The sequence below is a fragment of the Canis lupus genome, chromosome 33 (genome assembly GCF_003254725.2).
Source record: "Canis lupus dingo isolate Sandy chromosome 33, ASM325472v2, whole genome shotgun sequence".
Lineage (NCBI taxonomy): Eukaryota > Metazoa > Chordata > Mammalia > Carnivora > Canidae > Canis > Canis lupus.
Genome location: NC_064275.1, coordinates 21809863 through 21836146, shown reverse-complemented (window position 1 = coordinate 21836146; position 26284 = coordinate 21809863). Strand labels below are relative to the sequence as shown.

The 26284-nt window shown below is 38.0% G+C and overlaps 1 long non-coding RNA gene across 1 annotated transcript in view; it reads left to right on the top strand.

Moving 5' to 3' along the window:
* Positions 1 to 26284, top strand: part of LOC125754264 (uncharacterized) — a 187690-nt gene that overhangs the window by 74237 nt on the left and 87169 nt on the right. Inside the window, exon 2 of the long non-coding RNA XR_007408018.1 lies at positions 6151 to 6261. This is a non-coding gene — a long non-coding RNA (uncharacterized LOC125754264). The remainder of the gene's footprint in view (positions 1 to 6150; positions 6262 to 26284) is intronic.

The window sequence follows — 26284 nt, the reverse complement described above, 5'->3', positions numbered from 1 at the left end:
TAGGGTATGAAGGGTTCGCATTAGAGCTGTTGTTTAGACTCCTTTTAGATCTAAATCTGGAGCAGTTGGCTAAACTGTCTTTGGGGCTTTGTTGGCCTCAAATTCATCCTCTTCTGGGGTGCCTGGCTGGTTCAATTAGAAGAGCATGTGACTCTATCTGGGGTCATGAGTTTGAGCCCCACAATGGGTGTAGGGATTATGAAAAGAAATAATATTTTTAAGAAATTAAAAAATAAATTCATCCTCTTGCACCAAACTTCCTTGCCCAGCAGGAGTTGAAACCGGCAACTAAAGCCGCTTCTTACTGTGAGGATCACATGTGTGTACTGGCAGTTTTATTTCATTTAAGCAGAATGTTATTGAGGGGGATGTTTTGGTGCTGTATATGTCCATTCAAAAGATATATATGCAGCTTGGTTATACTCAGTTTTACCAAGAATGATTTTTTTTTTTTTTTTTGTCTTGAATAGGTGTAGTTCCAGAAATATCTTGGAACCTCTACCATAGCTATGGTTTTGAATTGGTGCTCCACTTTTCACAGTGTAGATAATGTTGATTTCTTTGTAGGGGTCTTTTATGTTTACCAGCTTGCTATTCTTCTATGAACTCAGGCAGGATCTATAATGTACCATTTTGGACAAGAGAAAGGATAATATTTCTCACTCAACCTCTTCATATGACTAATCAGCAATAATTACATGACCCTAAAAGCCTCTTCCTTGGGTCAACTGAATTTTTGCTGCTACAACCATAAGTATTTGCACACATGACCTGGCTGGTGAGATACTGCATTATAAGAAAGAGTTAAAGCTAGGTGAGGACATTTGCTCTTTTCTTTTCTCTCTTTTCTCCTATGCCTGGGTTCTTAAGTCTGCTATGACTTAAGAAAAGCTCCAGACTAAATTTAGGAAAAGGATCCTTTGCCTTGCTACCTGGGAACTATACTAATGCCAAAGAGATTATTAAACTACAATTGTTTCCCCACCATCTCAAGATTGAAAACTAGCTCTTTCAGCCTTGAAATCTTAGTTTTTTTCTCTTATTGCCAACCTGAAAAATATTAAAGGTATCAAATAAATGATAAGATGGAAGTGGCTACTTTTAGTCTACTGAGTCATGGAAGCTTCTCTGCCGAGCCATTTTGAATAATGTAGTCATTAGTTGTTCCTAGACCTAGGGTGCTGCCTTCATCCTCAAGAGCTGTACCTTCCCCAATGGAATATTCCTCAGCCATTAGAAACGACAAATACCCACCATTTGCTTCAACGTGGATGGAACTGCAGGGTATTATGCTGAGTGAAATAAGTCAATCAGAGAAGGACAAACATTATATGGTCTCATTCATTTGGGGAATATGAAAAATAGCGAAAGGGAATAAAGGGGAAAGGAGAAAAAATGGTGGGAAATATCAGAAAGGGAGACAGAATGAGAGACTCCTAACTCTGGGAAACGAACTAGGGGTGGTGGAAGGGGAGGTGGTTGGGGGGTGGGGGTGACTGGGTGACGGGCATTGAGGGGGTCACTTGATGGGATGAGCATTGGGTGTTAATCTATATGTTGGCAAATTGAACACCAATAAAAAATAAATTTATAAAAAAGAAAAGAGCTGTACCTTCCCTAAAGCCACCAGGGTAATTAAATGAATTAAATTAGGCATTTATCTCTTTAGATTGTAAGATTTGCTTATAAAATTGGAGGAGAGTGTGCTGGCTACCTGTACTGCCTACCAGTACCTCAAGAGAAGGTGGCACAGTAACAACCAGTCATAGTTCAATGAGATTTGCTTGTTTGTTTGTTTTGCAAAAGTTTCTAAAAGCTTAGCCTCCTTTCATATGGCAACACCCTTGCTCATATTTCTGGTTTATATTTTTTGGTAAACTGTATGTAGTTAAATATTTGCACTACTTGTCCAGTTCATAAATGGCATCTGATTTCCCATAGCCCAACACCATCAAGTTGCCATAACAACTCGTATATAATATTAAGCTGTAGGAGCAGGGCCATTCTCAGAAGACGTGGGGTAGATTAACCTGCATCAATTACAGTTTCCACCACTTTAATTGTGTTTGTTTCCAACTTTTTATCCAGAGAGTCTATGGATTTTTAATAAGCCTCGCAACGATGCACTCACCAGTCCACATTTGAAAGGCCTTTTCTGGGTCAGGACCACCTAAGTTTCTGGTGCGAAGAATATTGGTGAGCACCTCAGGGGTCCTTTATAAAAAAAAAAAAGTGAGGAATATTACCACTAAATATCTAACTGTACGCCATTCATAAAAGCAGATTGTAATTTGTTCAAAGATCAGAGGAATTGTAGCATGTCATCAGGATAGAAAACACATTTTACAGAACAATGTGAAATGCAGGCCAAGCTAGATTTACCAGATACTCTGTCCTCACCAGTTTTGCTGCTGTTCTCTTTCCAAGCTTTTCTGGCACCAACAGGTCCACACCACGTCCACATCAATGGTAGGACAGCCATCTTTTGTGTCTCCTACCCTATGGTTTTGGTTATGCCATCGCAGGAAACCAATGAACGATAAGGTGAAGGTTGGAACAAGACAAGGAGTCATATGAACTTCTCAGTTGTTTGAAATGAGTTAGGTGAGAGAGGGGGCAAGACTTTGCAATCACGCTGGGCTACAATGGAGGGAGTATGAACACCATCGATATGTCAAGTGAGAAGTAGAGTGGTTCCCCACCAATAATAATTAAATTAATAGTAATAATAACAACAACAATAGCAACACCATTAATAACAACGTGGATTTGCTGGCTCTAGTTTCCTCTGCACATTCCTCCCCCAAAGTCAGACTCATTAAGGATTTGCTTTGAGTTAAAAGAGGGGATTGGCAATAGATGCTGAAGAGAAACTTCCAAAAATAACACAATTGTGTGAATGTCTTCGAGGTTTTGTGTTAGGCATATTTTATGAATCAGTAACGCTAATAAGTCTGTTACTTCAAAGAAATTCATTTTTTTGGAATACGTTCAAAGCAACTTCTTTCTTTTCTTACTCCCCTCTGATAAATTACCTTTGTCGACTTAAGAGAAACGATGTTTTCCTGAAAAGTTGACAAAGTACCTTACCAACACTAACACTCTCTTAAAGTAATCACTACCAATACTATTAGGTTGAAAATAAATCATTTGTATAACCGAGTGCATTTCTAATGAAGTTCCTAAAATTCAACAATATTCTTGAGTGCCTCTTACATGCAAGGCATTTTGCTATGCCCTATGCAGAATTTCAAGAGAAGCAAGGTATGTCTCCCAAGTCTCAAGCAACATGTAATCAAGTAGGGGGAATCAGACAGTACACAAATAACAAATCATTTTAATGAAAAACAATAGTCTAATTGATCTCTGGCATCTAGAGACCGATGACATCACTAATTTCCTTTAAGTCACCAAACAGTGGCAGGTATAAGGTCGGTTGATTGATATTTATTTAAATGATATGCTGAAAAGTAATAAGCATGATGGTCTATTTAATTACCAATCTCTTGAGCAATTTTTCTTTTGCATTTTGGATTAATTTCCATTCTTGAATGAAAAATACCTCTCTACTCCAGTTTTTTTTTTTTTTTTGAACGAATTTGTTGGGTACTTGAGCAAGTTTAATTCTGCTCTAGGTTGGCTATTGTGTGTGAACATATGTGCATGTGTTTGTGTGTTTATTAGAGCGCGTTCTAATGGAAACACCTCCTTGTTCTTGATTCCCTTATTGGATTGTCTGGCATTACTCAATGGTGCTACAAGCCAATCATGATACACTACTAGGAGCCATGCACTGAACTTTTTCAAAAGCAGGCCACTCGTTTTTCTAACCTTTTTTGAGAATTGTGTATGCATATATTGTGCATATTCTGTATATGGGAAAATGCATTTTAGTAGCATTTACAGTTTACAAAGTGCTTTCACTATCATAGCTCGCTTGAATTGTACCACCTTGTGTTGATCAAGCTAGAAACATCATTATCTGCTTTATCAATAGCTCCTTTTTATACCTATATACAGCTTTTTTCCAGATTAAGTCGATTCCATCATAGAAACAATCTTCCCACTCTTCTCCATCATCTTCGCTAACCTTCTGTAATGTCTTGCCTGGCTTAATGCCTCGACCTCTGATTGATCTGCCTACCTCTACCCCACATTCGCCCCATCAAATCCATTTCTCTCTAAGCATCCGGGATATGCCAATTTTGATTATTGATGCTCCTCTGTTTAAAACATATCCCTGCACCCCAGTTGCTCATAAAATAAATTCAAAATCCTGATCCTGGTCTGTTGAGTCCTATTTTATTTAAACCCTCCTTCTCTTTATGTTTATCTCTTCACTACAACATTCATACAGTTATGCAGGATTATTATTTCAAAACATATAAAAATGCCACTGCTGAACTATTAAAACCAAATATGTACAAACTAAAATGGGCCAGGTTTTTAATTTTTTTCTTTGCCTCCATATATACTCTTCCTTTCACCTGTATATATTTTTACTGTTTTTTACTTGGTTCACCTTCAGATTTGAGTCTGAATTTAAAATATACTTTGGGAAGGCTTATCTGATCACATCATCCTCTGTTCTGGCCTGAATTAGATATTCCTGGCTTTTAATTCTTATACAAATTAAGCTTAATGCATAACATTTTCATTCTCCCATCTTTCTATGTTCTCTTGTTGTACATAAAGTCCATGAAGGTGTGGGACTGGCTGCTTTTGATTGCAAATGTTATCTCGAGGGTTCAGTATAATATCTAGCATTTGGTAATACTTTAATAAATAAATGGTGAGGAAAGAATAATTAACCTAAAAAATACCACCAGTGTGATATTTATTTCCATCATCTCATTGATTCAACAAAGGAGGTTTCCTGATTTTGATACATACTGGAGTTGTATATGATGCCACCACTGGAGGAAGCTGGGAGAAGGCTCCAAGAGGCACAATGTACAGATTTGTATTTGGCTAGGTGCTTCTGATATTTTTTAAATAAAAAGTTAAAAATGTGATTTAGAAAGGCCAGATATGGTGACTCCCATTTACATTTGAGGAAAGCAAAGATTCCAGAGTCAGGTCATTTGAATGAAATCATTGTCAGCCACACGACATGGACACTTTTGAGTAGAGCCACTCTGATCTTCAAGCGAACCTAGCACCAAGCACCATGTTTGGTCCTTGAAAAAATTTAATGTTCTGGCCCAGAGCTTCTGTATCATTTGTGGTTTATTTCCTAACCTGAAAAGTTGAGCAAGAAGGAATAGGGCACCCCTTTAGGCCTCTCATTAGAAACCCAGATTTTGAAGTCACCCCAGGCTGTCAACTCCCTTATTTAGTTTTAAAAATTAAAAAAATATGTATTTTATTTTGCTCTGACTCAAGCTCCCTTCGCTTATTATTTATTGCATATCTTCATTCACTAGTATTTATGAAATGTTTCATATCCCAGATCATGCTCTGAAAAATGAAAAAGTGGAATATGATGCAGATTCTGTTCTCAAGGGATCTCAGATTCTAGCAAATGGCATTCAAATGAAAAGTTAACTGCAGGGCGGTGCCATAACTATTGTTCTAGCAATGAATGCATGAATGCGGGGTGCTGGGCACATGGAAGAAACACTTATTTTGACCTTGAAACATGTATAAGTGCTTGATAAAGGAGGTTATTACTAAACTCAAAGCACAAGATTGGACAACCAGGATAGCAGGACTGAATGGCAGAAAGGGATACGGTTGCTGGGGTCTAATGAAGTGGCATCATTAGATCATTAGATGGCATCATTAGAACGTCAAAGGCAAGGGGGAGCAAGACGAGGAGAGACCCTCAAGGTACACCTCTAACCCAAGTAGCACTGACACGTGCCTTTCCATTCTGAAAGGTATTTTCTTACTGAGACACCTACAGACCAAGACCTAAAGGGGGTGAGGTAGGCCTTGGTATTGTCCATTGCCAAGGATAAGTGTCATGGTTCCGTTGTGTCCCCATGAACTTTGATACCAGTGCTGAGATGCTGATGACGTTCTTTCCTGAAGAGTAAAGAGAATATTAAAAGGAAGGAAAAGGGAAGCCAGGAACAAACAGGACTTTTAGATTCCAAAGAATTCTATTAAATTTCTCTCTGTCTCTTGCTCTCTTTCTCTTTCTAGGTAAGTGAAACTGATTTTTACAACAGAACTGTGATTGCCAGGCTGTGTCGGCACATGATTTTCTCCACCGAAATACCACCAGGGACATCTCAGTACTTCTCCACTTGATTTGTGAGTCTTTCCCCAGAAGTGCCAAATAATAAACAATCTAGAATTAAGAAATATTTAAATGGTTGTATTCATATCTCCATATAATGTTTACTTGTACCTTTCTTGACGGTAAGTGTACCCTGTATGTGAATCATGATTGTCCGCAAGGAAGCCCTGAGGGGACTGTTATTCTCATTACAGTAATATCCGTAGTGAATTTTCATTAAGGAATATTCTTCCCTAATGTATTTTTCTTCATTTGATTTGCACGAAGTAACTTTTTGAGGGAGTCGTCAGGTAAGTGTCTTTTATTATTTGAGATACGGTTCTCTTTCTATATTGATACTTCCATTTTGTTCCTTTTTTCCCATGAAAGATTGTCTTGACGGTATGGAACTGGATGGATCTTTGGTGTGCTCAAGAGTCTAAAATATTAAACCGTGTGGCTTCTTTCCCAGTGTATTATCCAAATCTACTTGGAGGTTGGAGTTTTAGACTTGTAAAAAAGGAGCTCTTAGCGCAACGTAGAGTAGGATCTACTTGGCAAGATGGGAGATAAAATAGTAAAAAGAGGGAAAAGAATACTTGGGAGTTATTAAATATTTGAACAGTGACTGCTCCTAGAAAATTGGCAGGGACTCTTCTTGGCCCCTGGCCTGGGCTTGGCCCTTCTCTTGGCTCTTCGCACTTACAATTCTTCACTTCCTTATCTGGCTTTCCAAATTTTCTGATTGGACAGCATCCGCCATGTTGTATTTGGCTATTTGCATTTACTGAGGGGCTCTTAGTTGTTCCAGTGGACTGACTTCTGTATGACTTGTGTGTAATTCAGTACGGGTACCTCTACACTCTACAGGGAGGTGACACACCTCCTTATTCATAATAATTATCCTAGCTGATGGAGCTCATCAAGCCAGCCCCTTGGCTCACTGGATGGGGACAGATTTTCTAAGGTGCTGCTGAATCTCTGTTGGAATCCTGTCATCAATATCCATGTGTGAAATTAATTACAAAGCACAATGGAATGGTCTTGCAGCAAAAAGACTGAACAGCTTCACTTGAAGGTCACTGTTGGAATTGGCCTTGTGTGAGACATTATTTTAAACTAAACATTTCACTTTGTTTCATTGTTAATTGAGTGCCTCATTCAACAGTTTGCCTTTGTGTGTCAAAACGGGTCTTGCTATATATGGAAAATGTAGGATGAAAGTATCGCTGTGCATTATGCAGCTTTTAATTCCAGAAGTGGAAAGGCCTGAAACACCTCTATCTTGAGGGGGAAAAAAAAAAGAATAATAGATTTCAATGGATATCATGGTGATGTTTTGGTGAGTTTTGATTTCATAGATAAAAATTGGTAGTTGATATTAAGATGATGATGATAGTGATTATGGTTATAGTAATGATGTTCTAGGCCTGAGCATATCAGTGTCATAGCTTCTTTTAGCCTTTGGTTTGCTGTGCCTTTACCATTTCCATGTAAATGTGGACGACAGCCTAACACATAATTTTCATTGCCAAACTCTTGATACTCCTTATAAAAACATCCGAAATAGCAAATGGTTGTATTAGTAGATATTAGTCGTAGATTCTCAGTAGAAAAGATTCAGTCCAGACCAAACTGGCTATGTCCTGATGAAGTAACTCCTGGGGTATGACCACCAGAATCTCACCTGGGCTCCTTGGTTGCCACCTTGGCAAGTAAATGAATGAATGGAAAAGGATGTGCCCAGAATGGAAGTGATGAGGCTCTTCCAGCATTCACTTCTGACCATTCTTCTACAGAGCTGTGACTTTCTTACCAAGGTTCATCTCCATATTTTCGCCATGTTCCTACCTCTTGGCAAGGATAGTAAGAACAATAATAGCTAACATTTATCTGGTGCCTTCTCTGTGTCAGGCACTGTTCTAAGTGAGTTCAAATGCATTAATTCATTTAATCTTCACAACAAATGCGTGAACTAGGTAGTAGAATTGATCTCAGTTTTTCTTCAGGAATCTAAGTCATAAAGAATTTGAGCAGTTTGTCCAAAATATTTGACTTCTCAATCTGTGCTATAAACCACTATGAAGACTTAGCACATGACTGAGTGATTTGAAATTTCCTTAGCTTTTGTTTGATTCATCTGCTTTGGAGATATAATTTTTATTATCAGTATTCTCATAATCACTATGACTTTTAACCTCCTCCTAAGCTTTATATTCCAGGTGACATATATACATTATCTTATTTAACTTCCACAACAAACAAAGACTGTATCTTTTTTTCCCCCCATTTTATAGTTGAGGAAACCAACACTCACAGAAGTAACTCTACAAGTGTTGTGTGCACAGCTGGCCACATCTAGGTCCTAACCCTTATATACCATATCATACTAACTTCTACTCAACATTCCATAGAATATTCTTAGTGTATGCACTGACTACTCAGGTGGCATATGATGTTGGTGTGGGAACTTGTGTGTTTCAGAGATGTGTTCTTTGTGTGGTAGCCTAGTCTAAAGTGGTCCCTTTGGAGAATAGCTCTGTGACAGAGCCTAGATCCATGTATCCAGGGCAGTAATGAAAAGAAGGACTAGCTTTTGTGCGATTAATGACAAAACGATTATGCTGAATAAACTTCCATTTGGGTGATCATTAGCACTCTTCATTTCATTCTATATTTTAATGTCTTTGCTAAAGCCTGTATGTAATTTGCGGTCATCTTCAGCATCTCATTGCTTGCCTTCACCTATCTCTTCTCCACTGCAGTCCCAGATGGCATAGTAGCAAAGATGATTTGAAAAATATTCCCATTTTCAGTACCACCTTTATAAACCCTCACATCTCCTTTAAAATAATTTTTTTCTACGTGTAAACCTTCAAGGAGTCCGAATTTGGATTCATAAGATATACTCTCACAAAATACTATTTTTCAGTTAATGTCTCTACCACTCTGAGCTGTATCCTGTGAATTCATAGCTTTGATACTCCAAAACCTGTGCTGGTACTTTACACATTTGTTGGAATGAGTTTTTAAAAGCATTTCTCAAAGTAGATTTTTGTCAGGTCATGGGAGGGGGTCCCGGGTGCCTGGGGAGTCAGGGGTTGTTCTACTGGAAGGAAAGGGAGAGAAGGGGACTGTATAATGAAATAGAAGGCATTTTGCCTACTACACAATTTCCCCTGAGGCCAACTCTGTATATGGTTTCTGTCATACTTTTTGTCTTTTTGAGTAAGGAGAAGGTTTCTGGTAATAATGGTCTGCTTTCAGAAAGTACATGTATGATGAAATTGTCTGCCTCGGGCTACCTGTATTGATTGTTTTCAGGAAAATATGTGATGAGCTAGGAATGCATCTTAACACACATTGTACTCTCTTTTTTTCCAAACTTATTTTTCTTTGTTTCTAAAAAGTCAGCAGACTTTTTAGAAGTCGAGGTTGGGGTGGAGATATAACAGAACACATAATAAAGTAGATGAGTATATGCATTTTCATAGTTTTAAGACAGAAAAACAAAAAGCTTCAACTAACACTATAATGTAAAACAGCTTTTAAAACCACATTGTAATATACACATATTGGTTATCTTGATGGGTTTTATCATTTCCTCTCATACTAGAGACTGAAGGAAGTCCATAGAAACCACACATACAATCATGTGGAAATACTCAACCTAAATCTGGAGTAGTTTGATGTGTGACACTCAAGGATTAAAAGAGAAAAATTCTCCAGTTGTCCTGTGTTCTTATGAAGTAGAACAATGAAAAAGCGATTGCGCATGGAAGTGTATTCTGTGAAACTATTTTATTGATCTGAACATATTCAGTTTATTTTTTGAAATACTCATTGTACATAAACACACACACACACACAAACATAAGTCTCCTCTAACATTGAAGTGATTGATACCTGAGACTTTGTTGAGGGATTGTATGTTTTATGTAATTTTCACTAATAAAATATGTCAGATATACTTCATTTAGTTGATACCCTTTAGGCTGAGCTCCAGAATCGAACCAAGTGCTCTGGACATTGTCTGGCCAGGGCAACTCAAATTTGTGAAGTGAGTAAATGACTACTTCAGGATTCAATAGCAGATTTTGTGTCTGTTCCTCAGATGAAGATATTTTAACTATACCTCAAGTTAGGTTATAGAAGATGGTGATCTAGGTTGATATGTAGATGTACATTATAGTTATATGGCCTCCATCCATATCTTGATCCTCCACTTACCAATTAGGTGACTTTGGGCAAAGCACCTCTTTATTGTGGGGTTTACGAAATTCATTCCTAGAAATCACTCAGAGTATTCTCTAGTCAATAGTAAGTGCTCAAGAAATATTAGTTCTTATAATGAGGCCTGAAGCAGGATTCTAAAAGAAATTCTCACATACTTTTCAGGGTCTTTCTTATCATCACTGTTAGCACTAATACCATCATCATTCTATAGGAAAAGTAGTTCCTCTGGGGCCTTTCTGCTTCTGACAGTGGAGATGACTCTATAGATTAATTATAGAGCTTTGCTTCTGCGAGGCACCACGTTTTTAACATTCATATTTCTTCCTGAAGGAAAAGAAATATTTTTGACTTGAGTTTTTAAACTATAATACCTAACTACTGGTTTGCACAATTAATCAAGCGTTTTCATAATCTGGTTACTGTCTTGGACTTGTAGAATTTCAGATTAGGAAGGCTAGAATTGTAAACTACTTTTGTATATCCGCAGTGGGCCATATATGTAAAGGGTAGTAAAAAATAAAGTAAATGGAATAACAGATTGCTGAAGGGAAAAAATCACACAATTCAAAATTTCTTTAATTATTTGGTTCCTTTGGGTTTAAGGTTTATTCTGAATGATTTGCCTTTGCAAATGTATATTATGCAAGGAAGAGTCTTAAACTTAAAAGATCTCAGGTCAGGGAACCTGGGTGACTCAGTTGGTTAAGCATCTGCTTTTGGTTCAGATCATGATCCAGGGGGCCCAGTGGAATCAAGCCCAGGGCTGGGCTCTATGCCCAGCAAGGGGCCTGCTTCACCACCTCTCTCTGCACTCCTTCTGCTCATGCTTGCTCATTCTCTCTCTCTCAAAATCTTAAAAAAAAAAAAAAAATCTCCAGTCATCTGAACCCAAACATAAGTGTTGTTGAACCTGCTGTGGTATCTTCATCTAGTGACCGTCCAGCCTATATTGGGACACCTTTCTCATTTCCAAATTTGTCTCTATTCCTTCTTTGGCTGAGTCCATTAGAAAATCCCTTCTTAGACAAATGTTCTCTCTTCTGGTAGTTTCCATTTTTAGTCCTTCACTTCCCATCAATCCTAGCTATAGAATTCTATCCTAAAACACTGAAGGTATTTCTCCCTTTCCTACTTTGAGGTGTTTCATGTTTACCAAATGATTTAGTGAATTTCACTGATCCTCAATATATGGTGTAATTAGTCCTGTTTTACTTGAGAATCCCAAACACCAGATAGCCCAATGCCTCTACCAGAAAAGGATGCAATCCTAGCATTTTCACAGGGACACAGGTAGACATGCTGTTTCAAGTCCCCTCGCAGCATTCTGATTCAATTTCGATAGGGCAAGGTTATCCCAAGACAAATAGATACAGATGTTGTCTTTTTCAGAAAAGTATCACAGGACTGCATTTCTTTTGAAATTAGTTTTATTTTTTGGCTTAAAGTAGTAACCTTTTTTTTCTCTTGAGAAACCTCTTCCCTGAAGAGCCTCTGGTTTGAACCTTGATTTCAAATTACAAAAACAAAAACAGAGAAAGAAAATAGAGCAAGTGAGTAAGGGAACAGAAGGAAAGAAAAAGGAGAAGGTGGCAAGGGGGAATAGGAAGGGGAAAAAGGTGAGACATATTTATGATATAGAACTGGCCTAAATCTATAACTCAGAGAGTAAAAAGATTTACACAAAGAACATCCTTGATTTATATTAATTTATACAAAGAACTTCCTTGATTTATTATTAGAATTTATAATAAAAAGGGTGAATACTATTCTAAGAGATATATTATTTATATACTACATGTGTATTACATATAATATACATTATAATAATCATACTGTATTATTCATAAACTTGCCTAGTCCTCCCTAAAACACTTTGAAGTAGGCTTATTTAATTTTTTTTTTTTTTTAGATTTTATTTATTTGAGAGAGAGAGAGAGAGAGAGAGCACACATGAGTGGGGATGTGGGCAGAGGGAGAGGGATAAGTAGGCTCCCAGGACTCAAGGCTCAAGTCCAAGACCCTGGGATCATGACCTGAGCCTAAGGCAGATGTTTAACCAATGGAGCCTCCCAGGTGCTCCTGAGGTAAGTTTAATCATCCCATTTCTATTGAAATGGGAAATCTGTTGAGATACAGAGAGGTCAAGTAATTTGCTTAAAGTCACTCATCTGAGGGACACCTGGGTGGCTCAGCAGTTGAGCCTCTGCCTTCAGCCCAGGGCATGATCCTGGAATTCCCACACTGAGTCTCACATGGGGCTCCCGGCAGGGAGCCTGCTTGTCCCTCTGCCTGTGTCTCTGCCTCTCCTGTTGTCTCTGATGAATAGATAAATAAAAACTTAAAAAAAAAAAAAAGTCACTCAGCAATGTCCACAATAGCCAAACTGTGGAAGGAGCCTCGGTGTCCATCGAAAGATGAGTGGATAAAGAAGCTGTGGTCTATGTGTACAATGGGATATTCCTCAGCCATTAGAAATGACAAATACCCACCATTTGCTTCTACGTGGATGGACCCGGAGGGTATTATGCTGAGTGAAATAAGTCAATTGGAGGACAAACATTATATGGTCTCATTCATTTGGGGAATATAAAAATTAGTGAAAGGGAATAAAGGGAGAGGAGAGAAATGAGTGAAAATATCAGTGAGGGTGACAAACCATGAGAAACACCTAACTCCGGGAAATGAACAAGGGGTAGTGGAAGGGGAGGTGGGCGGGGGGTTGGGGTGACTGGGTGATGGGCACTGAGGGGGGCACTTGGCGGGATGAGCATTGGGTGTTATGCTATATGTTGGCAAATTGAACTCCAATTAAAAAAAATTTAATTAAAAAAAAGAAAAAGTCATTCATCTGAGAAATGATGGAGTTTGGAGTTGATCTCAGGAAATGCTTATTCTAGAGCCTACAGGTTTTAACAATCCCTGCCCCCCAACAACAGTGGCTAACATTTATTGATGACTTACTAAATATCAGCTACTCTTCTAAAGAACTATTTAATCTCACAAAACCTTCTGAAGAAGATCAACATATTATCCCCTCCAGAGGAAGAAACAGAGGCACAAATATCTTAAATCACTTCCTACACTCATAGGTCCAGTTAGTGGTAGCGTTAGGATTTGAATGCAACTTTGGAGAGAAGAATGTCAGCCAGGCCCTTGAAGATGTGGTCTAGTGGATGGAAAGGGCACATATAGAAGTATTCAGCCTATATGGCACTCAGAAATAGATTAAGAATACTTAGCCATATGTCAGTGAGCAGAAATTATTGTAGTGCAATCTGATTGCACAAGTGCAGACAGAAGGCTGTATGGCTTATCTGATGAGGGGGGATGAGTATCTCTTAGTTTACATGGAAGACACGTGCAGCAGGCAATTGAAAAAAAAATTAAGGAAGAGAAGTCTTCAAGAGCTATCATTTATCTCGTCAAGCTGCCTTAAGACGTTATGGAACTGAGGGAGTGCAGAAGTCCCAATTTCCGGTTGCACCTGAATCTGTGCAGAACCAGGACTCCTGACAGATTCTGCGCTAAGACATGCTCAGGGCACTCACCTCGGGTAATCACCTCCTTCCCCTTACATCTTCCTCTGCCCTGATATTTTGGGGGCCTTATCTCATCCCATTTAGATCTTGAGAAATGTGGTCAGAGATTCAGCAACAATGTAGGGATTTTAAATAACTGGTCTTGGGCACCTGGGTGGCTCAGTGGTTGGGCGTCTGCCTTTGGCTCAAGTCTTGATGCCGGGGTCCCAGGATCGAGTCCCACATCGGGCTCCCCGCAGGGAGCCTGCTTCTCCCTCTGCCTATGTCTCTGCCTCTTTCTATCTCTCTCATGAATGAATAAATAAAATCTTTAAAAACAAAAAAAAAGAAAAATTAGTGACCAGTCTTTGCTGTGTGTGTCCCTCAACCCCTATTTTTCTTGACTGACGTGAGTTCCTGGTTGCCATGTGTTCACAGTCTCCCAGCATCCTGAAGGAAAGGAGGGAGCCTTTGCTATGTCTAGTCCTTACTTCATCCATTTTGCAGAGGTCCTGTTATTTATAATGTAACTTCTGCATCTAGTGCCCTTCTGCTGTTAGGCCCCTCCTGCCCCATATCTTTGAGCCAACTCTCCTCCTGAGGCCCACATGGGACCTCTCGCCCCTTGGATGTACTCTTCATTAGTTTACCTATGCCAGAAGTTTCCACACCTCTTTGGGGTTAGATTTCATGTAAGATAAAAGCGATGTGTTTTCCCTGAGTTACAATTTCTTATTTTTCCAAATATGTTCAGTAGAATGTTTCCATTTCTTATCACTATGATTTCAAGAACGTAAGACCATTTTCATTGAGAAAACATAGGAAAGACATAATCCCAAAATAAAGGGAAACCCTTTACATTGAAAAAACCTGACTTTGTGAAAATATTCAAGGTGATCTTTCGTTATCACCGTGGGCCAGAAGTAGGGAGAAGCTGAACTAATATTCCTGTAGGTGTGCTGAGATGTGCACGGCCTCCTATAACCCTTCTAACTTTCCCCATTAGCAAAAGCCATTTCTTAAGGATTTGTGGTTGTACGTGACTTTTTTGTTTTCACAGCTCAAAGCAGTGAGTTCACAGTCTTATACATCATTAGCGTGTTTGTGAGCCATTGAGATCATTAAGTCCTAGGCTCCTTTTCATATGACTTTTGGGCCATATAGTGTCTTATGTGGGTTACCTAATGGTAGTGATTTCTGAGTCTAGCTTTTATTTATTAAGTGTTTATCCCTACTCTTTGTCAGGGCCTGTGCTAGGCCTAAGGTTTACAAAGAAGTCTGAAGTGGCATCTTTGCCCTTGGATATTCACTAATTCACCTTCACACCTAGCTGTCTGCCCTTTGGATATTTTTGCTAACTGCATCTCATTGTCTCTCATAGCTGAGTTGAGACTTATTAGCAAGGTGAGACTCAGAGAACCCTTGAATCAGAAGAAAGGGTCATAAAAAAATTACTGAGCACCTGCTTAGGCTTTTTACATACCGTGTCAGTTTTTATTATCAAGCAAATCTTTTGAGTGGGCACGGAGTTCAACAATTTAGAGATGAGGCAGCTATCTAAGAGCGGCTCAGAGACTTGTCCAAGGTTTCTTTAAGGTGTCCTCAGGACTATTCCCAAGGTCTGCCTGTGTAGTTCCAAAGACCTTGATTTTTTTTTTTTTTTACTCCATCTGCATGCCTTCAAGGGAATGCAGAGATCGAAATTATAACACTAGTAAGGCTGAGCCAAGCTTTGTTCCCATTATGAATAATCTTTGTATTTGCATAATTATCCTTTCCCTTTACCTTCCAGATCTCTCACTTGCTACTCTGTCTACTAAAAAACTTTGCATAGCTATAAATGTTTTTTTGAATTACCATATATCTTTCAGCTCACATATTACTAGGGTGAAGCAGTCCCCGACCACCCTCCCTACAGTTACCTTCTTATTACACTATCCCCTTTCCATGCTGTAACATTTTAGTGCCCTCATTGCAATCTGAAATTAGGCATCTTAGATAAATGTTTATCTGTTTTCCCTCCCAAGGAATGTAAATTTTGAAAGCCGTGTACTCAATGGGTATAAACAATTATTTTCCGAAACTGTAGAATGGTATTTAACACCGAATATATCCTCAATAAAATTGTAGAGAAGTGAATGTATTTTTCAGATAACATTAGCATTTATTATTCACTCTTTATTAGAATACTACATCATCTTTGAAAATTCTAGATATCCTTATTCTAACAAAAGGTGTGTATTTCTAAAGAGTTGTGCAATTTTTCATAACTAAAAAAATAGTAATTTTCTATTATGTCAGATGTAATTATTTAGGAGACCTATAAACCTTAAGCAAAAAGAAAATCCCTGTGTATAGCAAATCACCTTCTTTCAAGAATTCACCTTTACACATTCATCTTATCGTGATGTATCTCGCATATTTCAGAAATGGCATTTATTTAAGGTGGCTAGACTAATGAGGAAAATTATATATTCAGTTTCTAGTCAAGAGCAACCTGAGTGTAGTTCTCAGCTGCTGTCAGCAGGGGTCTCAAAAAGCTTTTTACCCACCAAAATGTCTATTTAAAAAAAAAAAATGTGGATATATATAATTTGCTTTATTGTTAACAGAATCGAACACACATACTTTTAAATTCATTAAATTAATTTTAAAGGTCTCTCTCTTAAAATGATGCATTGTGAAAAAAATAAATGATACATTGTGTGTTTTTTGTTTTTCGGAGTTTTTTTGCTTATAAGCATTGATAACTATTGTTTTAGTGTTTACCTAGCATGAAATCGGTAGGCATATCTTAAGCATCAGAAAACACGATGTAGAAAGAGCACTGATTTACTTGTGTTTCTAATTAGAGTTCACAAAATCACAGTTCTTAATGTAGTTCCTGTCTTTAAACAAGCTCAGAGAATTGCATGAAATGAACAGAAATGGTATAAATACAGCCTACAACTCTTCGGTCTGCCTCTTTCTAAATTTTTCAGTGACTTTGTGAGGGAAACAGCCGATTGCAATCGTCTTTCAGAAGATGTTCTCCACTCAGCTGTACTCAGATGAGTCAGGCACCGTACCTGCCTCCCTCTGCCCATACAGCTCCCTGATTTCAGGAAGGGCAGCAGAGATTCCAGGAGCATTTTTACCTGTCCTCTGCTACCTCACACCACTGTTGGCATTGCCCATCTTATCTACATCCCCCAGCAAGTGCCAGAGCAGATCTCTTCAGCAGAGCACCTCTTTTCAAAGTTTTTTCCCCTCCCAGTGCACCCACTGATGTTTGTTTGTTGTTCACACTACTCATTCTTCCCTAGGGCTGCTCTTTTTCTTTTTACTCCCATTACCAATAGGCATGCACAGTTGGAAACAATTCGTATAAAAGATAGCATCTCTAAAGCACATCTTTACATGTGCTCCCGTAAGATTTGTGATAAAGCATTCTCCCAAATTAAGTGTTGATTGCTGATGTCTTCCTGTTTCACTAGCTCTATCTAGATTGATGGATAGAAAAATGTGTAGATCGATGGATGGGTGAATGGACAGATAAATAAATCTCTAAAAATTGTGTGGATGTGGATGTGTGTGTGTATATATATATATATATATATGAATAAATATACACTACATGTGTACACAGATATGTATATATACTGTATGAGTGCACATATATGTATATATTTATGCATACTATATATTATCACTATATTTTTGTATTGATTTATCAATTTGTCCATCTAGATAGTAAAACCTGTAGATACTGTGAATTGAATTACCTTGAGAAACAACTTCTCCTTCACTGTTGACGTTGAACTGGGCAAAAAAGGTAAAACAAAAGTCAAAACAAAACAAAACAAACAAAAAAGCCTGCCTTCAAACCTGTATAATGGATGCAAGGTTATAAACCTCCGAACATGAAAACCTCAAGTACAAGTGTGACATGTACAAGCTAAATTCAGATATTCTATAAGGGGCACACAACACTGAAGGGAATGAAATCACACCATATAATTAAGGTGGGATCTAATGGAAGATATCTCCATGAAAGTGTTAGAAGCTCAAATTTTAATCCATGAGTCAATCACAGGTTGTCCTAGAAGGAGAACATCCATGTCCAGGAAGAAAGAGGATGCAGCAGGGCCTGCAGAGGGAGACAGGAAGAGAGAGTATGTGTGAGATTGCATGTAGCTTGGATTCTGAGCTTGGGTCTCCTAGACTTTCTCACCCTTGAGAGGTTAAGGGCTTAGACTAGTGACTTCCCACTTATAAAGAATGAATGAGTCAGAGAGCACTAATTGAGAAAGCATTGTCAAATCCCTTCATTCATTTATGTGTTCATTCACCCCCTCTCTCTTGCTCACTAACCTTCAGGCATACCTCAGCCTCTGATGCTGAAAACCCCTAGGGTTTTCTCACATGTTCTTCTTTCCATCTGAAATCTTTTCCCACATTTCTTCACATGATGGGTCCATTCTCCCTTTTCAAGTCTTAATTACTTTAATTCCTTAAAGTGACTTTTCTTGAGCAAATTTTGTCACAACAAACTGATGATTTCTTATAAGTTGCTTATTAATGAAGTTATCAACTTATTGTCTTTCCCAGGAGATATGAAAATCCGTGAGAGCTGAAATGATATTTGTTCCCTATACTACTATGTGCCCATGGCCCAGGATGGTTCCTGGCACATAGTAGATACTGAGTAAATATTGGTGTAGATGAATGTGTATGTGTGGTTGGCGAGGGCACAGTGAGTGTAAAGATGAAGAGATTCGAACTAAAAAAAGTCTTTTTTGCAGAATCCAAAATGAAAATCGAAGCTAGATTTAATTTAGCCATGACCTGAAGGAGAACAACAATTCCAAGTGCTTACATAGAAACCGGATTATGTCTTGAAAGCACATATGGTCTGTAGATAAATATTTAAAGTATAAAATGATACGAATATTTCCTGGGGCATGACTTCATATTTCCCAGAGGTAACAAATAACCAAAAAAAAAAAAAAAAAAAAAGATACCTGCTATAGTATTTAAAGCCTCCTGGGATATTGGAACTGATATCAGAATGTCTTTGTCTTATAAGATTAACATCGTCATCTTTAGAATACTTTCTTTCTAATGTACAAGATCTGTCATCATTGGCAGCAATATCAGCATCATGAATATTTATTAATTACTCTACAAGGAGTTGTGCAGTCTGGTTTAGAAGTAATCCCTGCCTGTATGGAAATTTGCAAGCTATAACAAATGACATTTGTATCGGTGACAAGGTGAATTTCTATGAACCAGCAAATGTCCATCAACAATTAACATATTAGTGGATTATGCCTGTGTTGACACTTCCAGTCTCAATAAATGGTGCGCCTCATTATCCAGTGGTTGTTATCGAGCCATTAGTGCTACCCATGCATCAGAGCAATTGTTTATTGAGGCAAGTAAAGTTGTGAATTAAGTATGTGCTTCCTTTGTTCCCAAGAATAGTCTCTGTGTTCTACTATCTTCTCTTATGCGAAGGAGAACACAGGCTCCATCAGAGAAGGATATTCCTCTGTCACACTCACAGCTACATCTCCATCTCCCAGCACGACTGGTTCACAATAAGTTACGAGCTCAGTAGGTGCATGTCGAACAATTGAAAAAGTTTAGATTTTTTTCCCTTAAATATTGAGTGCCTTAAATATTCCCTTAAATATTGAGTATGTCAGACACTAGGGTAGGCACTTTGCATATACAATCTCATTTAATCCCCACCGCAAATCTACGATTTTGTGATTTTTATTATCCGTACCTTACAAATAAGGAAACTGAGTTTTGGAAAGCTGCTCTTGCCGGTGAGTACGCATCCAGTCAGTGATGGAGAGAGAAAGGAGCCTCAGGATACTTTCTACCATCCTACTAATGCTGTTAGACCCAGAGGCAGTTGGAAATTGGTAAAACAGAATCCTGAATGACAGAGGGTTGGGTGGTTGAGGTCAGTAGGTGAAGGTAGATGTAATTCACTAATGTTCTCTGGAAATGTCCACAGAGACAAAATAAACCTTTTTATAAGTAAGTATTAGTAAAATTCTAGACTTCATGGATTATAGGTAAACACCATAAAATTTTAAATAAAACCTTATTTCAAGGAAAGAAGAATACTTTACAGGATATTAGCTGTATGATAAAAGACTGAATTGATTCCTAGTTCTCCTTTTTATAGCTTATAGCTGTGTAGCTTAATTTCTCTGTGTTTCAGTTTCCTCATCTGTAAAATGGAGATAATTGTGACAAGGAACATAGTGACTCTAATGTGTTTTCACAGAGGCTGACAAACACTCAATGATCAAAAAATGTCCGCTTACATACATGATTCATTCATTCTATTCCAGAAACAAGACATGGCACATGTTCTTCAACTCACATGGATAAAAGTCTATCTCCAACTATAAATAGTGTTTCTAGGGATGCTGTGTCCATTTCTATGTCTGTGCCTATGACTATGTAGATAATCTAGAGTTATAACAGATTTTCGGTGATGAATAATTCAGTTAGAACAATGCAATTCCTTCCTTTACTCGAGTGAAGTTACCCGATTATGTCCCTTTTGTAGGGAATATTGGGCTGGCAAAGAAAAATGTATTGCTTCGTAAACAGTACCCCAGATCAATATCTCAACCACTATACTACCACTTTTGGCTCTAAAGAGCCTAGCATCCAGCCCTCCTGTGTCATAAGTGACTCCAGCACATGAGGGGACAATGTTTTTGGCAAGGTTTTAATTAGAGTAAAATCTCCTCTAATGAAAACTCCATATCTATATTTCTCTCATCTAAACTATCACAGCAACATAAATTTTAAAATGGGGGAAAATCATCAGAATCCCATCATTCTGAGAAACAGACGCATCTTTTTCTATATTTTCCTCCAGAGCTGATTATATTTATTTTTCCACTCTGAATTTTTGATTAACATTAAACCCTAAGCATCGGTCCATGTAGCTACTTATTCTTCTTAAATACTCTTTTAGTTGGTTATATGTTTGTAATTTGCTTAATCGGTCCCTCTTGATAGACATACAGATTGTTTCTTTCCCTTTTGATAAATAATATTACACAAATCTCTTCCATACGTATATATGTTTATCTTAATATGCTTTTTGTAGAATGAATTTCTGGATGTGGGATGGTCAGAGGCTTGGTCAAAGCCTTGATGAATTTTATGACACCTGTATTATAAAGTCAAATCTTCTCCCAAAGGGTTGTTACCAGTTCATCAGAAGTGATTCATGAGTGTCCCAGATTTATGATTGCCTTACTATAATTTAGTTTTTATCATCCTTTTTCATCCTTTTATTAGGATAGCCAATATCTCAGTTTAATATGGACTTCTGTGTGAGATGTCAGGTTCATCATTTCCAATAACTCAGCTGTGCTCCTTTGTGTAAATTTTTATTAGCTTTTATCCATTGAGCTATTGATACCTTGATTTTATTTATATGAATGGGACATTTATATAATAGAAACTTTAGTAATTTAATATTTCCTGTTCATTTTCCTGTCTTCCATTTTCATTGCAATTTTTCCTCCTCAGAAGTTTAATTTATGTAGAAAAATAGATGGACTTCTTCCTTTTGGTTTTGTGTCTTAGAAACTCCATAGTTCTTCCACAGATCTGATACATGTTGTAGGTTTCACTACATGTTTTTCTTTACCTAAATCAATTTATTTGGTTATATGGTATAAACTGAGTATCTCCTTTTTCAAGTGAAATGCTAAACCTTTTCCCTAGCATCATTTATTTAATTACATTTTCTCCAGGCATTGTTTCATGATGCTTGTTTTGTCATATATTATATCCTTATATGTAATTGGATCTCTTTATAGGCCTTTCAAAAACAGGATTTGACCTATATAAAGCAATGATGACTGGACATTGCTTTAGGATGTTGATTGAATGCTTCTACATGGCATCTTCTCCATGGCAGGTTGTTAACATTTGAATGTTTTATAGAAGTGAATTCTTAAAAAGATGTTGGTGAGTGCATTGGAAACCTTTTAAAATGGCTGTAATTAGCTACTCTGGGAGAGTGTTATAGGCTTTGATGGGCCCCTCAGTGGCAGTTCTAGTGGCCTATCCTATTGACTGACAAAAGATTGTAGGGGAATATTTAATGTTGTTTTAATTAACAACTCCTAAAAGAAAATGTCAATTATCTTCCATTAGCCTGAGGCCTTATCTTTCCAAAAATTTCCCTCACCCCCTTTAAAATGGTACATAGAAAATTATTTCTTTCATTCCCCCCATGGACATCCATCATCTTTTGGAAGTGAGATCAATGTTTAGTACATTCTGAGTGCAGGATGATTTTCAGTCTACAGAAAAAATATATATATACCACCTTCAAAATATCTTACTTGCCAATGATGGGGACTTAATTTTGGATATCTGTTTCTCAGTTGGTGAAACAGGAAGTTCTGGTAATCACAGAACATAATGAAACATGTACATTTGTTGCATGGAATTTAGAATGAAAACAGCCTTGGTGTCATACTTATCTCTTCACTTTGTGCGGCTTTCGACACATTTACCTTCAGTCAACAACAGAGTTAGAGGGGCTAAGCACAAGGCTCTCAACTCTGTCTATCACATGGCTCAGGGAGTGATGGCCATAGTTACCACTAGCTACATTAGATGGGCATTTTGAGGTACAGAGAGGCAGAGAAACTTAAAGGACATTTTAGGTAAAGCTGTTATTACCTCTTGCACCGATAGCTCTGCTTGTATTGGAGGAGTAGGTAGGCATTGCAGAGAGTTAAAAAGAAAAGAGTTCCTAAATGAAGGAGTTTTAAATGTTAAGGCAGCGTTTATGAGCAGTTTTTTTCTTCTTAGGGTCATAGGAGAGAGGATGTCACTCGTTGAGAGAAAAATGCCAGCCTCCTAGTTCTCAGGCTCGCTGTTAAAACGAAATCATCCGGACTCTCTGATCACCTTGTGTTGGCCCTTGGCTCCACTCTGACAGTTTTCATACTCCCACTTAAACTTTTGTAACTCCAGGTACTTAGGAATTGGCAAAACATTCCTCACTGTGGACAACAAATAATCTTTGACTTCAAAGGTCAAGAAGAAGTAGGTGCTTGGAGGCCCTAAGATGGGCATTTATGCTTTTGGCTTTTCACCCAAAGGAAGACAAGAGCTTTTCAGTTTTACCCTGGAAGTGAACAATCACAGAATGTAAGGGACATTATTTGGTTCATTGTATAAAATGCAAATAAATTGCTTTCCTCTGTAATGATTGCTTGCACTCTACACACGTGCGATATGAGCATTTCCTATACCCCAGGTAGTGAGGGAAGAGCTTTAATAGCCCACTCTTATATTAGAACAAACCTAGATTTTTAACTCTTCTTTCTTGACAAGTTGTCTGATCGTGGTGGAATCTGAATTTGAACTCAGCAGATTGGCCCATAGTAGCTGATCTTAACCCATATTCTTCTTGTCTCTTTACATTGACTGAGGCTGAGCTCTTGAGGGAACAAAGAAAGGTTTTGGATCTAATGGGCCAAACTGATGATATTTAGGCTACCATTTTGCCCAAATTTCTCTAAACCTTTTTCTGGAATTGCTCAGCCCCTTCTGAAAGGCAGAGAAAGTCTGTTCTCTTCCACAATTAAAAAGTAGACACTATTGTCTATTCTTCAATTTCACATTTGCCCTTGTACCACCTCCCGTTACCCTTGGTCTTCCTGAACATTTCCTACCGTACACTCAAAAAAAAAAAAATTGCTGGAGGTAGTCTGATTACTGATTACTAAAATTTGAATTCCATGCTTCTTTATTCCTAGATGTTTAGGATCTGTCATCCCTGCCGTTGTAATCAGGGTCAGCTATATCGTCTACTCTGCTCATTCATTCATTTTTGTTCTCACTGCCCAGTGATCAGGTATTTATTCCAGATTAGCTGTCCACAATGAACATTGATTCATTTTTGGTGTCACAGGTAAACTGTGACCAGCATTTTGTGAGAGTCAGGAATTCCACACAGTGTGGCTGCTGTTGACTTCATCTTTAAGAAGGGTGTCAGCACAGGCTGTGAGAGAGACAAGAAAGGCCTATAGGCCAAGCTATAGGAGGAAGGAAGGAAGGGACTTGAGAAAGAGGAAGACATGCTGAAGGAGGCAATTGAGGGGCAGAGCATTATCAAATCTGCTCCTACAGATAACATGTTCCAGAGAGTTTTCACGCTGCAACGTATAGTTAGATTGACTCATGAAAGTGAGAAATGTATAGAAAAGGTAAGTGTGATGAGCTATGAACATGTTGAATGAATGGTTTTTAAAAACTTCATATGGGATCCCTGGGTGGCGCAGCGGTTTGGCGCCTGCCTTTGGCCCAGGGCGCGATCCTGGAGACCCGGGATCGAATCCCACGTCGGGCTCCCGGTGCATGGAGCCTGCTTCTCCCTCTGCCTCTCTCTCTCTCTCTCTCTCTCTCTCTCTCTCTGTGACTATCATAAATAAATAAAAAAAATAAAAAAAAAAACTTCATATGATTTTATGCAAAAATCTTAAAGTTACTTTGTGTTTTCCTTTCCTACATGAGGCCAATTTTGTAACAAGGCAAGATGAAAAGGTTAGTATTCTAGAAGTGTCTTTGAACTTTTCGCCCTCTAATATAGACTTAATGAGGTATTGGGTATAAAGGACTGACCCCAAAGCTTGAGTTTTATTATGTCCTATCTCATTCCAAGCCCTGACAGCTCACCTCTCTCTTCAAGCCTCAGGGAGGTGAGAGACACTGAGCTTTTTATACAGCTCCATGCTCAGGATTTTGTTAGGTTAAAGAATTTACTTCTAAGCCTTTTTGGTAAATACCTGGGGGAAACACATGCACACTCACACACACAAAAAACTGTTCTACAATACCATAGTACAGATTGCTTTTCAACTGACTACTTTCATCCTAACAGGCAGGTAAAGAATCATGGAGTGATAGAGAAATTGTTCTCCACCACTGTTAATCGGGTATTTTAGACTTTCAGGGACTAGTGGCACTGTAATTATGGATGTGTATGACGTAGTCTCCGACTGAGTTATAAACCATTACCAGACACATACCTATGTGATGATATAGGAAAAATATTATGAAGCGAAATGGTAGATATGATAATGATAAATATTGCAACACAATTGTGAAAGGAATATAAAGTAGTCATACCAGTAGTAGCTACCTTTTTTTTTTTTTTTTTTTTGAGAATCTTCCAAAAGTCAGTCCCAAGGGTAGGCATTTCTCTAATATTATTTGTTTAATTAAAACAAGGAAATTCAGAATCATAAAATTTGAGTTACTTGAGTAACTTCGCTCATTCTTTCCTTTCTTTAGCAAGCAAAGGTTTTATATCAGGTTATGTCTAGTACCAAAATCCATTTCTTCCCTCATCCCCTTCAGAGACTCTATATGGCCCGCACTTTAAAGACTCAGGAGCCTAGTGGAAGAGGATGACTCAGCTGACACTGAAACAGTACATGTCAGGTCACCTAGCTGGCTCAATCAGGAAAGCATGCAGCTCTTGATCTCAGCGTTGTGAGTTCAAGCCCCACTTTGTGTGTAGAGTTTACTTAAAAATAAAATAACCTTAAAAAATAAAGAGTGCATTCCATCAAATGTCTTAGCTACTCACTGGGTGAAATGTAATCATTCCTTGTCCAAAGATTTACAGACCTGAGAGAGCCCATCTTATTCTCTTGACTCTAGGTGCAGATCTAGGGTTAGGAAAGAACATATTCTGGGGGTGGTGCATATATGCATTTAGAAAATAGCATGGCCAGCAAACGTATTCCACAGCACATAAACCATAATGATTTCATTCTTAGAAAAAAACAACAAAAGACGAACTTGCCTCAGTTCTTTTAGTGTTATTTCTAGGCCTCAGCGGGAAAGTGTTTAGTTGAACATTGTAATAAAGAAACGTTTATCCTTCAGTGATTTCTGTTTCTCATCATTTTCCATAATGTTGAGGACAAGTGGAAGAAGCACTTACAAATAATAATGTAGCTTACTCCTTTACTGGTCTTTCCCAAATGGTAACAATGCGCCAATAATTATGTATTTTTGAAGATACCTCAGAGCTGATATTCTAACTAAGAATATTTTTGATATTTTATATAATTGTCAATATAAAGATTTGGAATGATTGTTTTACTTCCAGGAATTTCTCAGTAGTATTCAGGTAGCACAGCAGAAAATAAGTAAGTGCACTCCGTATAATTTTCATTACACTGTGTGTGTATGCATGTGTATCCTTTCCTTCCAAATCCCATCTGTAACTATATTAAAAACTAAG